The sequence below is a fragment of the Gymnoscopelus braueri genome (genome assembly GCF_963280865.1).
Source record: "Gymnoscopelus braueri genome assembly, chromosome: 13".
Lineage (NCBI taxonomy): Eukaryota > Metazoa > Chordata > Actinopteri > Myctophiformes > Myctophidae > Gymnoscopelus > Gymnoscopelus braueri.
This window is the reverse complement of record NC_137615.1, coordinates 41,435,259-41,450,489: the sequence shown is the minus strand read 5'-3', so window position 1 is coordinate 41,450,489 and position 15,231 is coordinate 41,435,259. Positions and strand designations below refer to the sequence as shown.

Sequence of the window (15,231 nt, the reverse complement as noted above, 5' to 3'; positions counted from 1 at the left end):
TACTCAAATTTTCAAAATTTGTCCGGTCCTTTTAAAGAAATAGCAGGTCAGCGGCAGCGGTTCCGGTAGGAGACACAAAGAGTCTCCTTTGTGTCTCCTACCGGAACTGCTGCCTACCGGTCCGCTGGTCATCAAATTATTGGCTTAGGAATGTGACAAAAACAAAAAAATATCCATGAATTAAATTCTCCATGGGGTGACTAATCGATAGAAATTTTAATTTAAAAAAATAATTGGGTGAACTATCCCTTTAAACGTTTTGTAACCAGGTGCTAGACTGGGGTGGGGAGCGTGTTCTCTGTCTCTGCATTAACGACTCCTACAGGTTGGTTGATGATGTGGCTGTTCAGCAGGGAGCGGAATTGGGAAGAATAGTATGTTCCTCTGCATAGTAAACCCTCCCCGTGAAACGCCTCACTGATGGGAAACTGGGAATTTGCATAACGACTCAAGTGGGAGAAAATTAAAAAAGGCTCTCTCCCCTCTCTCTCCAATCTCTCAGTCTTCCCTTTTACCCCTTCCTCTTTCTTTCTGCAACCTCTATACTTAACTAGTGCAGTATCCGTTAACTTGAAGGCCATGTCTATGACATCAGTCATGAATCATGAGTCATGAGTCTCCAACATATTGATCGATTGATTCAATACTTTATTAACACGTTTGTTAACAGTACAGGTAGTACAGTCGAAGGTTATGCTAAAAGATAACACAAAAATGCCCGGGGGGCTGTTTCCATTGTGGTCCATTGTACTCAATCCATCAGTAAGTACGTAGGATCTCCATATTAGACTATATAAAGGGACTCAGGCAGACAGCGTTTCCTGGGTTTATAGATAGATGATAGAAAATAGATGTCTATCTCTAGTTGGCTCAGGGTGGTTAGCCACATGTGGCACATTTACCATAGCCCTGTAGAGGCATCCTTTATAAACCTCCACTGAGCGTGACACTGACGTAGGCTGTCTGATAAATTCCCCCAACTCTGGTATTGACATAATGCACATATCCTGTCTAGTCACTGTTAAACATGATGAGATCCCTTTTAAGGACTACAGGAAGTACAATTGTGTGTAGGTGTTTGATGTTTGATCATCAAAGTTGCAAAGTCTGGCTAAAGTAGTTGTGAAACCGAGAAAACGACATCTCTATCCTACAGCATGTAACATCTTAAATTAGGCTCAGTTTATTGAGAAAACAATCCTCTTCTGCGCAGAAGAGGATTGTTTTCTCAATAAACTGAGCTGACCATCCATCCATCCATCCATCCATCCATCCATCCACCATCCATCCATCCATCCATCCATCCATCCATCCATCCATCCATCCATCCATCCACCATCCATCCATCCATCCATCCACCATCCATCCATCCATCCATCCATCCATCCATCCATCCATCCATCCATCCATCCACCCATCCATCCATACGGCCGTCCGCCCGTCCATCCAAGCGTCCGTCCCTCTATCCATACATAAATCCATCCATCCATCCATCCATTTTCTACAACTTTTTACATTTGTGGCGCCCCCTAAGGTCAAACATGAAAGCACTTTTAGAGGTGCGTTCTATCGAGGCCCCGCTATTTAGGGTTGATTATGTAAAAAAGGCAAACAGTATGGAATATCAAAAAGTTATTTGACGCTCATTTGTCACATCACTCCTTAGATCATGTGTAACTAATTTGTTGAAGATTGGTAAAATGAAATAAGTTAAAGTGTGAAATCACAATACACTTTGCATGTAGAGCGGAGACCCGACATTGTCCCACCCTGAGCAAGCAATTTGGCGACAGCGGCAACAAAAAACTCCCCCTTAACTGGAAGAAACGTCAGGCAGACCCAGCCTCTAGGGGGGGGGGGGGGGGGGGTTTCATGCAGATCTCGGACTTCATGTGCCTCATCATGACCCTCTTGTAGGTGGGCAGGTTTTGAACTGCCCACTGCCGACCTCTGACTCTGAGACACAGAACGATTGAACTGAATTTATACCATCTTATTATGAGCATTAGTGAGAACCAATTTTATGAAGATAAGGTTGCAAATGGGTGAAGTGCTCCTCATATTTAAGAAATGTATAGTACACGTAAAAACAAATTAGTAGGGTTCTACGTTACCTAGTGGCAGTGTGCACAAGATATTTGGCGCTCATCCGTCCTGTGGTTTATGAGATTAGCCCCGGACAGACAAACAAACATGCAGACCCTCTTCTATTCAATTTGAAATCACATGGGGTAGGACATGCAATAGCAATAAAAAAAAAAGTTCTGCTTTGGTCATACACAACAAACAAAGGTGCTACAGAAACAAAGCGGGAAGATTACAGCACATCCTGTACTGATATTTTAATACGGTTTATTCTGTAATGCTTTTATTACTATACACCCCTTACTACTGGATACTGCTCAGTACTTCTGATCAGAAGGAGAGTGGAGATGCTTCTGGTGTCTCGTCAGATTAGCTAACACATTGAAACTCTTGCCACACTGTTTACAGTGGAAAGGTTTTTCTCCTGTGTGGATACGCTGGTGTGTGTTCAGGTGACCTAACTGGCTGAAGGTCTTGTCACAGTGTTTACAATGGAAAGGTTTTTCTCCAGTGTGGTGACGCTGGTGTGACTTCAGGTGACCTAACTGACTGAAGGACTTGACACACTGTTTGCAGTGGAAAGGCTTTTCTCCAGTGTGGCGACGCTGGTGTGTCTTTAGGTTACTTAACACCCTGAAAGACTTGTCACACCGCGTACAATGGAAAGGTTTCTCCCCTGTGTGTAGTCGCTGGTGTGTCTTCAAGTTACTTACCACGCTGAAGCGTTTGTCGCACTGATTACAATGGAAAGGGTTTTTCTCCGTTATGGAGACGCTGGTGTGTCTTCAGGGTGCTTAAGACGCTGAAACTCTTGCCACATTGTTTACAGTGGAAAGGTTTTTCCCCATTGTGGAGACGCTGGTGTGTCCTCAGATTACCTAACTGACTGAAGCTCTTGACACACTGTCCACAGTGGAATGTTTTTTCTTTAGCGTGGACATGCTGGTGCGTCTCCAGATGAAGCACAACACTGAAACTCTTGACACATTGTTTAAAGTGTGACTTCAGAATATCTAACCGACTGAAACCCTTGTCACACCGTTTGCAGCGGAATGGCTTTTCTCCGGTGTGAAGACGCTGGTGTCTCTTCAGGTTGACCAACACGCTGAATCTCATATCGCAATGTTGACATTGGTACGGTTTTTCACCAGTGTGGATGCGCCGGTGTGTGATCAGGTGACCCGACTGACTGAAGGTCTTATCACACAGTTGACAGTGGAACGGTTTTTCACCTGTGTGAATACGCTGGTGTGTCTTCAGACTGCTTAACTGACAGAAACCCTTGCCGCAGTGTTCGCAGCCGAAAGGTTTTTCTCCATTATGGACACGCTGGTGTGTCTTCAAATTAACTAACACACTGAAGCTCTTGTCACAATCTGTGCAGTGGAATGGTCTTTCCCCAGTGTGGACACGCTGGTGTGTCTTCAAGTTAACCAACACGCTGAACCTCTTGTCACACCGTTTACAGTGGAAAGGTTTTTCGCCAGTGTGGAGAAGCTGGTGCGTCTTCACACTACCTAACTGACTGAAACTCTTGTCACACAGCTTACAATGGAAAGGTTTTTCTCCGGTGTGGACTCGCTGGTGCGTCTTCAAGTTGACCAACACACTGAACCTCTTGTGACACTGTTTACAGTGGAAAGGTTTTTCTCCATCATGCAGAAGCTGGTGTGTCTTCAGAATATCCATCCTGCTGAAACTCTTGCAACACTGTTTGCAGTGGAAAGGTTTTTCTCCAGTGTGGATATACTGGTGTGTCTTCAGGTGATCGAGGCGACTGAAACTCTTCTCACACTTTTTACAGATGTGGGGTTTCTTTCCTGTGTAAGTCAGCTGGTGTATGTTTACTTCTCCTTCTCTTGGCTGATTCAAAGTCTTGATACACTGTTGATGAATGGAGGATTTTGGTTTGTCTGTGTCTCCTTGTTTCTGAGTGGTGACAGTGCTGGTGATCTGCTGACGGGCTGCTGAGGGGATCGTTCCATTTCTCGTCATTTTATTTCGTCTGTAGAGGTTTTCCTCTTTCTCTTCTGTGTCTATTATCTTGTATCTCTTTCTTTATTAAAGTTAGCCTTCTACTGCTTCTCTTGGAACTCTCTCTTACAACTCTCTCTCGCACTCTCTCGCAATCTCTCACTCGGTGGGTGTGTAAAGGAAATTTCACTCCTTATATAGGCTAACCAGAGCTCAGGTGTGATGTAATTCACAACACAAACCGCTGCCATGCATGCCTAACAGGCAACGTTGTATTTCATCCATGAATGTCCTGAATTTGTATGCTTAGTTGTTGGTGTTCTCAAGATATATAAACGTACACATACACATAGACATTCACTGAGATTTGTGGAATTTTGAGATAGATGTAAAAGAGAACAGCAGAGACATCCTCCAGGTTGGCACAGAACCACTTGCAGTGATGTACCATTGTTGAGCTTACCGTTAGCATTAGAATTGTTTTAGCTGGAAAGCGGCATAAAAATCGCACAAATCCAAAAATGTCTGCAGATGAGAACGCCAACCATCCAACCAACTTCAAACTTGCCATGTGTAATTGCTGAGGATGAAAAGGAGTGCAGTGTTGATCATGAAGTCGGTCAGATCAGCGGTTATAGAACCAGCCTGCGACAATGTTGTAGTCAATGTTGTCATCAGACGTAGCTTGAGGTGTCTGTCCGTGCCCAGATATGCCCAAATATGGAGCTGACTAGGATTATATTGATGACATCACCAAAAGGCACCAGTTCCACACGGCTCCAGATTGGCTTCAAAGTACTCTGATAAAGGGGTACATGGCTCTTGTTTAATTACTGTACAACAACATTGTTCTTGAGAAGTTGTTTTGTTCTCATGGTGAAGATTATAAAGATTGCTAGGTTTGTTGTTTCTACATAGTGCCTTCTGACGCAAACCCAGGCAGAGAGGGAGTGTTGAATCCACATTTCCAATATTCATCCCACATAATGTGTTAACGTGGAACTTCCTATTGGGACACTCCGACATATACCAACACCACATCACACGACTATGTTTTACAATGTGTCAGAGAGAGAGAGAGAGAGAGCAGAGAGAGAGAGAGAGAGAGAGAGAGAGAGAGAGAGAGAGAGAGAGAGAGAGAGAGAGAGAGAGAGAGAGAGAGAACCTCTGAGCCACCTCAGTCACCTTGTTGGACTATCGGCAGCTGAACATCATAACTTGTACACGCTCGACCACACTGCTCCTGCTGGTTCCACTCGCTGGACCTCCAAAGCGGGTAGTTACAAGTGGACTTCGCCCGCAACACCTGCAGTCCCAAGATTGCAATTCCGTGCATGCCCTTTGGCCGCTGTGTGCACCTTGACAACATAGCCCACGCAGAGGACTTCCCTCCGTCATTCATTACCTGAATGACAGAACCATAGCCAGCCTCCAGGGGGTGTCGCAAGCCATTCACCAGGCAGGTCTCTGTCTGGGAAATGCCACCTTCTGCAGTGAAAGACAATGTTTCTGGGTCACGTGGTAATCGGTGAAGGAGTCGCCACTGACCCAACCAAGTTTGCCATTGTTAAAAACTGTCTGACAGACTGACACAATGAAACATCGGAGAGCTACGGAGTTTCCTGGGCCTGGTGTATTACCAGCGTTTTGTGCAACTCTTTTACCAGCCCCCACCACCACCTAGCACACAAAGGGTAGATGTTCTGGTGGGACACGGCATGCCACATCACATTCCAGCAGCTGCAGGAAGCGTTCACCGAGGCTTCCATTCTGGTGTATCTTGACCCAGGCCGACACCAGTGACAGGGGTCTGGGTGCAATGCTGTCACAGAAGGGAGAGAAGAGAGAGCATACAGCTGCTCTCTCACCCAGCTCTAGAGGAATTACTGCATCACCTGACAGGAACTGTTGGCGGTGGTTTGGGCACTGAGACACTTTCGCCCGTACCTGAATGAGAAGCAGTTCCTGCCCTGGACCAATGCTGACCTGGTTCCTCCACTTTAAAGAGCTATACGCTAGACCGCGGTGAAGTTGGTTTCAGGTTGGATATTCACCCAGTTGGATATTCGAAAATCTTAGGGACCGTCAATAAATTACAGATTGCAATTTTAAAAAAATGCTATATCTCCTAGACAAAACCACCTGGACACACCAAAACACATCACAATGTTCATTGACCATGCATACACTATGCACACCCTTTATTTTGAAAAATTTCCTAAGAATATATATTTTTATGATTTTCCGAAATCTAAGAAATGTAATAACTTTTTGGTCGCATGACCTTTTCAACAAAATCATTGTTCAAATTATTTGTCAGTAATTCCCACATCATGCACACCCTTTATTTTGAAAGTTGTCCTCAAAATGTATTTTTTATGAATTTCTGAAATCTAAGAAATTGAATAACTTTTTGGTCACATGACCTTTTCAATAAAATCATTGTTCATATTGTTTGTCAGTCATGCCTACATGATGCACACCCTTTATTTTAACATTTTTCCAAAAAAAATATTTTTTATGATTTTCTGAAATCTAAGAAATTGAATAACTGTTTGGTCGCATTACCTTTTCAACAAAACCATTGTTCAAATTATTTGTCAGTAATTCCTACATCATGCACACCCTTTATTTAGAAAATTTCCCTAAAAAAAGATTTTTTATGAATTTCTGAAATCTATGAAATTGAATAACTTTTTGGTCACATGACCTTTTCAACAAAATCATTGTTCATATTGTCTGTCAGTCATGCCTACATGATGCACACCCTTTATTTTGAAAAGTTTCCTCAAAATGTATTTTTTTATTAATTTCTGAAATCTAAGAAATTGAATAACTTTTCGGTCGCATGACCTTTTCAACAAAATCATTGTTCATAAGGGCTGGGTTTCCCAAACGCATATGGTGTAAGACTTGTAGTGCTGCACATGCTCAGATGCTCCTCTAGGCCGCACACAGAAGCCTGTGAACATAGACATTTCGTACATAGATGTGCCACGCACAAATTTAATTTAATAATATTTGGACTGCTGGACAGCTGACAGTAGGCTCTCGTTACTCTTAAAATGTATATATATGTGTATGTATATATATGTATATATATATATATATATATATATATATATATATATATATATATATATATATATATATATATATATATATATATACACCTCTACCCTAATGGACAGGGGGTACACACTACACTACACTACAGTAGAGAAGAGAGCAGAACAGAGGAGTGCAGTACAGCAGTACAGTACAGCAGTACAGTACAGTACAGTACAGAAGAGAAGAGAGCAGAACAGAGGAGTACAGTACAGTACAGTACAGTACAGTACAGTACAGTACAGTACAGTACAGTACAGTACAGTACAGTACAGAAGAGAAGAGAAGAGAGCAGAACAGAACAGAGGAGTACAGTACAGTGCAGTACAGTGCAGTACAGTGGAGTACAGTACAGTGGAGTACAGCACAGTACAGTCAGTGGAGTACAGCACAGTACAGTGGAGCACAGTACAGTAAAGTACAGTACAGCACAGTGCAGAGGACTACAGTACAGTACAGAGGAGTACAGTATACTATTCCCGCTAGGTTGCCACATTTACGACATTCAAGCAACTTGGTATATATTGCCACTTGCCATGCTTGCTTTTAGACGGAAATAAAAACAAGCAAAACAAACAATAGGGCCACTCAGCCAGGTTGCCAAGTTTGCACTTTCCAAGCAACTGGATATATGAAAAATATGGGTTGCCATGTTTGCTTTTCCAAGTAAATCGAGTATCGCCTTCCCGCTATTGCCTTCTTCCCATTTACGACGCGTGACGCTAGGATGAGCGGGCAGAAGGCCCGCGAAATTCTAGTATATATATATATATATATATATATATATATATATATATATATATATATATATATATATATATATATATACATATGTGTGTGTGTGTGTGTGTGTGTGTGTGTGTGTGTGTGTGTGTGTGTGTGTGTGTGTGTGTGTGTGTGTGTGTGTTTGTGTGTGTGTGTATATATATACATAAATATATTTCTTTTTAAGAGTAAAGAGAGCCTACTGTCGGTCCAAATATTATTAAATTAAATTTCAGAATGGTAGACCTGTGGCCTGAGGCCTACCATTGCGTGGCACATCTATGCACGGAATGTCTATGTTCACAGGCTTCTGTGTGCGGCCTAGAGGAGCATCTGAGCATGTGCAGCACTACAAGTCTTACACCATATGCGTTTGGGAAAACCAGCCATTGTCTGTCAGTCATGCCTACATGATGCACACCCTTTATTTTGAAAAGTTTCCTCAAAATGTATTTTTTATGAATTTCTGAAATCTAAGACATTGAATAACTTTTGGGTCACATGACCTTTTCAACAAAATCATTGTTCATAGTGTCTGTCAGTCATGCCTACATGATGCACACCCTTTATTCTGACATTTTTCCTCAAAATGTATTTTTTATTAATTTCTGAAATCTAAGAAATTTAATAACTTTTTGGTCACATGACCTTTTCAACAAAATCATTGTTCATAGTGTCTGTCAGTCATGCCTACATGATGCAGACCCTTTATTTTGAAAAGTTTCCTCAAAATGTATTTTTTATTAATTTCTGAAATCTAAGAAATTGATTAACTTTTGGGTCACATGACCTTTTCAACAAAATCATTGTTCATAGTGTCTGTCAGTCATGCCTACATGATGCACACCCTTTATTTTTGACATTTCTCCTCAAAATGTATTTTTTATTAATTTTTGAAATCTAAGAAATTGAATAACTTTTGGGTCACATGACCTTTCCAACAAAATCATTGTTCATAGTGTCTGTCAGTCATGCCTACATGATGCACACCCTTTATTTTGACATTTTTCCTCAAAATGTATTTTTTATTAATTTCTGAAATCTAAGAAATTGAATAACTTTTGGGTCACATGACCTTTTCAACAAAATCATTGTTCATAGTGTCTGTCAGTCATGCCTACATGATGCACACCCTTTATTTTGACATTTTTCCTCAAAATGTATTTTTTATTAATTTCTGAAATCTAAAATTGAATAACTTTTGGGTCACATGACCTTTTCAACAAAATCATTGTTCATAGTCTCTGTCAGTCATGCCTACATGATGCACACCCTTTATTTTGACATTTTTCCTCAAAATGTATTTTTTATTAATTTCTGAAATCTAAAATTGAATAACTTTTGGGTCACATGACCTTTTCAACAAAATCATTGTTCATAGTCTCTGTCAGTCATGCCTACATGATGCACACCCTTTATTTTGAAAAGTTTCCTCAAAATGTATTTTTTATGAATTTCTGAAATCTAAGAAATTGATTAACTTTTGGGTCACATGACCTTTTCAACAAAATCATTGTTCATAGTGTCTGTCAGTCATGCCTACATGATGCACACCCTTTATTTTGACATTTTTCCTCAAAATGTATTTTTTATGAATTTCTGAAATCTAAGAAATTGAATAACTTTTGGGTCACATGACCTTTTCAACAAAATCATTGTTCATAGTGTCTGTCAGTCATGCCTACATGATGCACACCCTTTATTTTGACATTTCTCCTCAAAATTAATTTTTTATGAATTTCTGAAATCTAAGAAATTGAATAACTTTTGGGTCACATGACCTTTTCAACAAAATCATTTTTCATAGTGTCTGTCAGTCATGCCTACATGATGCACACCCTTTATTTTGAAAAGTTTCCTCAAAATGTATTTTTTATGAATTTCTGAAATCTAAGAAATTGAATAACTTTTGGGTCACATGACCTTTTCAACAAAATCATTGTTCATAGTGTCTGTCAGTCATGCCTACATGATGCACACCCTTTATTTTTGACATTTCTCCTCAAAATGTATTTTTTATTAATTTTTGAAATCTAAGAAATTGAATAACTTTTGGGTCACATGACCTTTTCAAAAAAACATTGTTCATAGTGTCTGTCAGTCATGCCTACATGATGCACACCCTTTATTTTGAAAAGTTTCCTCAAAATGTATTTTTTATGAATTTCTGAAATCTAAGAAATTGAATAACTTTTGGGTCACATGACCTTTTCAACAAAATCATTGTTCATAGTGTCTGTCAGTCATGCCTACATGATGCACACCCTTTATTTTGACATTTTTCCTCAAAAATGATTTTGTTGAAAAGGTCATTTTTCAGAAATTAATAAAAAATACATTTTGAAAAGGTCATGTGACCCAAAAGTTATTCAATTTCTTAGATTTCAGAAATTAATAAAAAATACATTTTGAGGAAACTTTTCAAAATAAAGGGTGTGCATCATGTAGGCATGACTGAAAGACACTATGAACAATGATTTTGTTGAAAAGGTCATGTGACCCAAAAGTTATTAAATTTCTTAGATTTCAGAAATTAATAAAAAATACATTTTGAGGACAAATGTCAAAATAAAGGGTGTGCATCATGTAGGCATGACTGACAGAGACTATGAACAATGATTTTGTTGAAAAGGTCATGTGACCCAAAAGTTATTCAATTTCTTAGATTTCAGAAATTAATAAAAAATACATTTTGAGGAAACTTTTCAAAATAAAGGGTGTGCATCATGTAGGCATGACTGACAGACACTATGAACAATGATGTTGTTGAAAAGGTCATGTGACCCAAAAGTTATTCAATTTCTTAGATTTCAGAAATTAATAAAAAATACATTTTGAGGAAACTTTTCAAAATAAAGGGTGTGCATCATGTAGGCATGACTGACAGACACTATGAACAATGATTTTGTTGAAAAGGTCATGTGACCCAAAAGTTATTCAATTTCTTAGATTTCAGAAATTCATAAAAAATACATTTTGAGGAAACTTTTCAAAATAAAGGGTGTGCATCATGTAGGCATGACTGACAGAGACTATGAACAATGATTTTGTTGAAAAGGTCATGTGACCCAAAAGTTATTCAATTTCTTAGATTTCAGAAATTAATAAAAAATACATTTTGAGGAAAAATGTCAAAATAAAGGGTGTGCATCATGTAGGCATGACTGACAGACACTATGAACAATGATTTCGTTGAAAAGGTCATGTGACCCAAAAGTTATTCAATTTCTTAGATTTCAGAAATTAATAAAAAATACATTTTGAGGAAAAATGTCAAAATAAAGGGTGTGCATCATGTAGGCATGACTGACAGACACTATGAACAATGATTTTGTTGAAAAGGTCATGTGACCCAAAAGTTATTCAATTTCTTAGATTTCAAAAATTAATAAAAAATACATTGTGAGGAGAAATGTCAAAAATAAAGGGTGTGCATCATGTAGGCATGACTGACAGACACTATGAACAATGATTTTGTTGAAAAGGTCATGTGACCCAAAAGTTAATCAATTTCTTAGATTTCAGAAATTAATAAGAAATACATTTTGAGGAAACTTTTCAAAATAAAGGGTGTGCATCATGTAGGCATGACTGACAGACACTATGAACAATGATTTTGTTGAAAAGGTCATGTGACCAAAAAATTATTAAATTTCTTAGATTTCAGAAATTAATAAAAAATACATTTTGAGGAAAAATGTCAAAATAAAGGGTCTGCATCATGTAGGCATGACTGACAGACACTATGAACAATGATTTTGTTGAAAAGGTCATGTGACCCAAAAGTTATTCAATTTCTTAGATTTCAAAAATTAATAAAAAATACATTTTGAGGAGAAATGTCAAAAATAAAGGGTGTGCATCATGTAGGCATGACTGACAGACACTATGAACAATGATTTTGTTGAAAAGGTCATGTGACCCAAAAGTTAATCAATTTCTTAGATTTCAGAAATTAATAAAAAATACATTTTGAGGAAACTTTTCAAAATAAAGGGTGTGCATCATGTAGGCATGACTGACAGACAATGGCTGGGTTTCCCAAACGCATATGGTGTAAGACTTGTAGTGCTGCACATGCTCAGATGCTCCTCTAGGCCGCACACAGAAGCCTGTGAACATAGACATTCCGTGCATAGATGTGCCACGCAATGGTAGGCCTCAGGCCTCAGGTCTACCATTCTGAAATTTAATTTAATAATATTTGGACCGACAGTAGGCTCTCTTTACTCTTAAAAAGAAATATATTTATGTATATATATACACACACACACAAACACACACACACACACACACACACACACACACACACACACACACATAAATATATGTATATATATATATATATATATATATATATATATATATATATATATATATATATACTAGAATTTCGCGGGCCTTCTGCCCGCTCATCCTAGCGTCACGCGTCGTAAATGGGAAGAAGGCAATAGCGGGAAGGCGATACTCGATTTACTTGGAAAAGCAAACATGGCAACCCATATTTTTCATATATCCAGTTGCTTGGAAAGTGCAAACTTGGCAACCTGGCTGAGTGGCCCTATTGTTTGTTTTGCTTGTTTTTATTTCCGTCTAAAAGCAAGCATGGCAAGTGGCAATATATACCAAGTTGCTTGAATGTCGTAAATGTGGCAACCTAGCGGGAATAGTATACTGTACTCCTCTGTACTGTACTGTAGTCCTCTGCACTGTGCTGTGCTCCACTGTACTGTGCTGTACTCCACTGTACTGTGCTGTACTCCACTGTACTGTACTCCACTGTACTGCACTCCACTGTACTGCACTGTACTGTACTCCTCTGTTCTGTTCTGTTCTCTTCTCTTCTGTACTGTACTGTACTGTACTGTACTGTATTGTACTGTACTGTACTGTACTCCTCTGTTCTGCTCTCTTCTCTTCTGTACTGTACTGTACTGCTGTACTGTACTGCTGTACTGCACTCCTCTGTTCTGCTCTCTTCTCTACTGTAGTGTAGTGTAGTGTGTACCCCCTGTCCATTAGGGTAGAGGTGTATATATATATATATATATATATATACATACACATATATATACATTTTAAGAGTAACGAGAGCCTACTGTCAGCTGTCCAGCAGTCCAAATATTATTAAATTAAATTTGTGCGTGGCACATCTATGTACAAAATGTCTATGTTCACAGGCTTCTGTGTGCGGCCTAGAGGAGCATCTGAGCATGTGCAGCACTACAAGTCTTACACCATATGCGTTTGGGAAACCCAGCCCTTATGAACAATGATTTTGTTGAAAAGGTCATGCGACCGAAAAGTTATTCAATTTCTTAGATTTCAGAAATTAATAAAAAAATACATTTTGAGGAAACTTTTCAAAATAAAGGGTGTGCATCATGTAGGCATGACTGACAGACAATATGAACAATGATTTTGTTGAAAAGGTCATGTGACCAAAAAGTTATTCAATTTCATAGATTTCAGAAATTCATAAAAAATCTTTTTTTAGGGAAATTTTCTAAATAAAGGGTGTGCATGATGTAGGAATTACTGACAAATAATTTGAACAATGGTTTTGTTGAAAAGGTAATGCGACCAAACAGTTATTCAATTTCTTAGATTTCAGAAAATCATAAAAAATATTTTTTTAGGAAAAATGTTAAAATAAAGGGTGTGCATCATGTAGGCGTGACTGACAAACAATATGAACAATGATTTTATTGAAAAGGTCATGTGACCAAAAAGTTATTCAATTTCTTAGATTTCAGAAATTCATAAAAAATACATTTTGAGGACAACTTTCAAAATAAAGGGTGTGCATGATGTGGGAATTACTGACAAATAATTTGAACAATGATTTTGTTGAAAAGGTCCTGCGACCAAAAAGTTATTACATTTCTTAGATTTCGGAAAATCATAAAAAATATATTTTTAGGAAATTTTTCAAAATAAAGGGTGTGCATAGTGTATGCATGGTCAATGAACATTGTGATGTGTTTTGGTGTGTCCAGGTGGTTTTGTCTAGGAGATATAGCATTTTTTTAAAATTGCAATCTGTAATTTATTGACGGTCCCTAAGATTTTCGAATATCCAACTGGGTGAATATCCAACCTGAAACCAACTTCACCGCGGTATACGCTAGCTCCTGGTGCCCCATGGTCTCTGTGAGAAGGTGCTACAACTGGTCCATGGCTCAGAAGTGCCACTTCGGGGGCTCCAAACCCTTCAGGCCTGGTTCTACTGGCCAAAATGCCAGCTGAATGTGGAGTTGCATGTCACAGGCTAGCTGTACTGTAGGCTACTGCACAAACTGCCGAATGTGGTCTACTGCAGTGGTTCTCAAACTTTGTCATGTCAAGGACCCCCAAATCAATACTTATTTTGCGGCTGCGGACACCCATCAGAAAATTTGTTGTGCCTGCCCCCCAAGATTTGTGCTGTTCAAATGTTTCAAAAATATTCCGAATTATTCACATTTATTCAAGGTTTTTTGAAAATAGCAGATGTACAAGCTCACAACTCTTCTCGATGCAACACATTGTGTGATGTATAGGTTTAAAGGAGTAGTTAACCCAAAACATTACTTATTTTCGACACCCCTCAAAGCCTTGAATTAATTAGTTTTTGTCGCATTCCTAAACCAATATTTTGATGACCGGTGGTGTCTCCAGTATAGGAGACTCTGAGTCTCCTAATGACAAGTGACCCGTCATCAAATTATTTCTATAAATTCAAGGCTTCATAATATGATAGGAAATACATATCTTTTGGGTGAACTACTCCTTTAAAGTGGTTAAAGTGATTTTGTCACTATTATAACCAATTTAGCTGGGAACCCCCTGATGTGTGTGTGTGTGTGTGTGTGTGTGTGTGTGTGTGTGTGTGTGTGTGTGTGCGCGCACGCGCACGTGTGCGTGTGCGTGTGACTCAAGGACAGGGGGAGAGAGGGTCGGGGAGAGCGAGAGAGAGAGAGAGATGTTCAAACAAAGGAGGGCTGGGTTGTAAGTGTATCCTATCTCATAGCCTATCGACCCCACGCATGCATGTCATGTCATCATCTCTCGTGGGACGTGCTGACCATGATGACAAACTATAAAGCCGCAGAACAGAAATGATACAGCCTACAGCCTACAGCCGATGAGGTTCCAAATCAGATAGCCTAAAGTCAACTTGTTACAGTATCAGTAATAATAAGACGTGTTCCAGCTACTTCAGCCTCAACTTCCTTTCGTTGGAGAAGCAGCGAGGGAAATGTAAATATTTAGCCTGCTAGTCATTTTTTTGGGACAAGTACCTACTAGGCTACAGGC

General features: G+C 39.1%; 1 protein-coding gene across 1 annotated transcript in view; it reads left to right on the top strand.

Annotated features, from left to right (window-relative positions):
- Positions 1-15,033: 15,033 nt before the first annotated feature.
- The window catches only part of LOC308098187 (matrix metalloproteinase-17-like), a 12,527-nt gene continuing 12,329 nt past the window's right edge, over positions 15,034-15,231 (top strand). Inside the window, exon 1 of the mRNA XM_080446439.1 lies at positions 15,034-15,231. This exon is cut by the window's right edge and continues 245 nt beyond it. The gene's annotated coding sequence lies outside the window, so the exon portion shown is untranslated.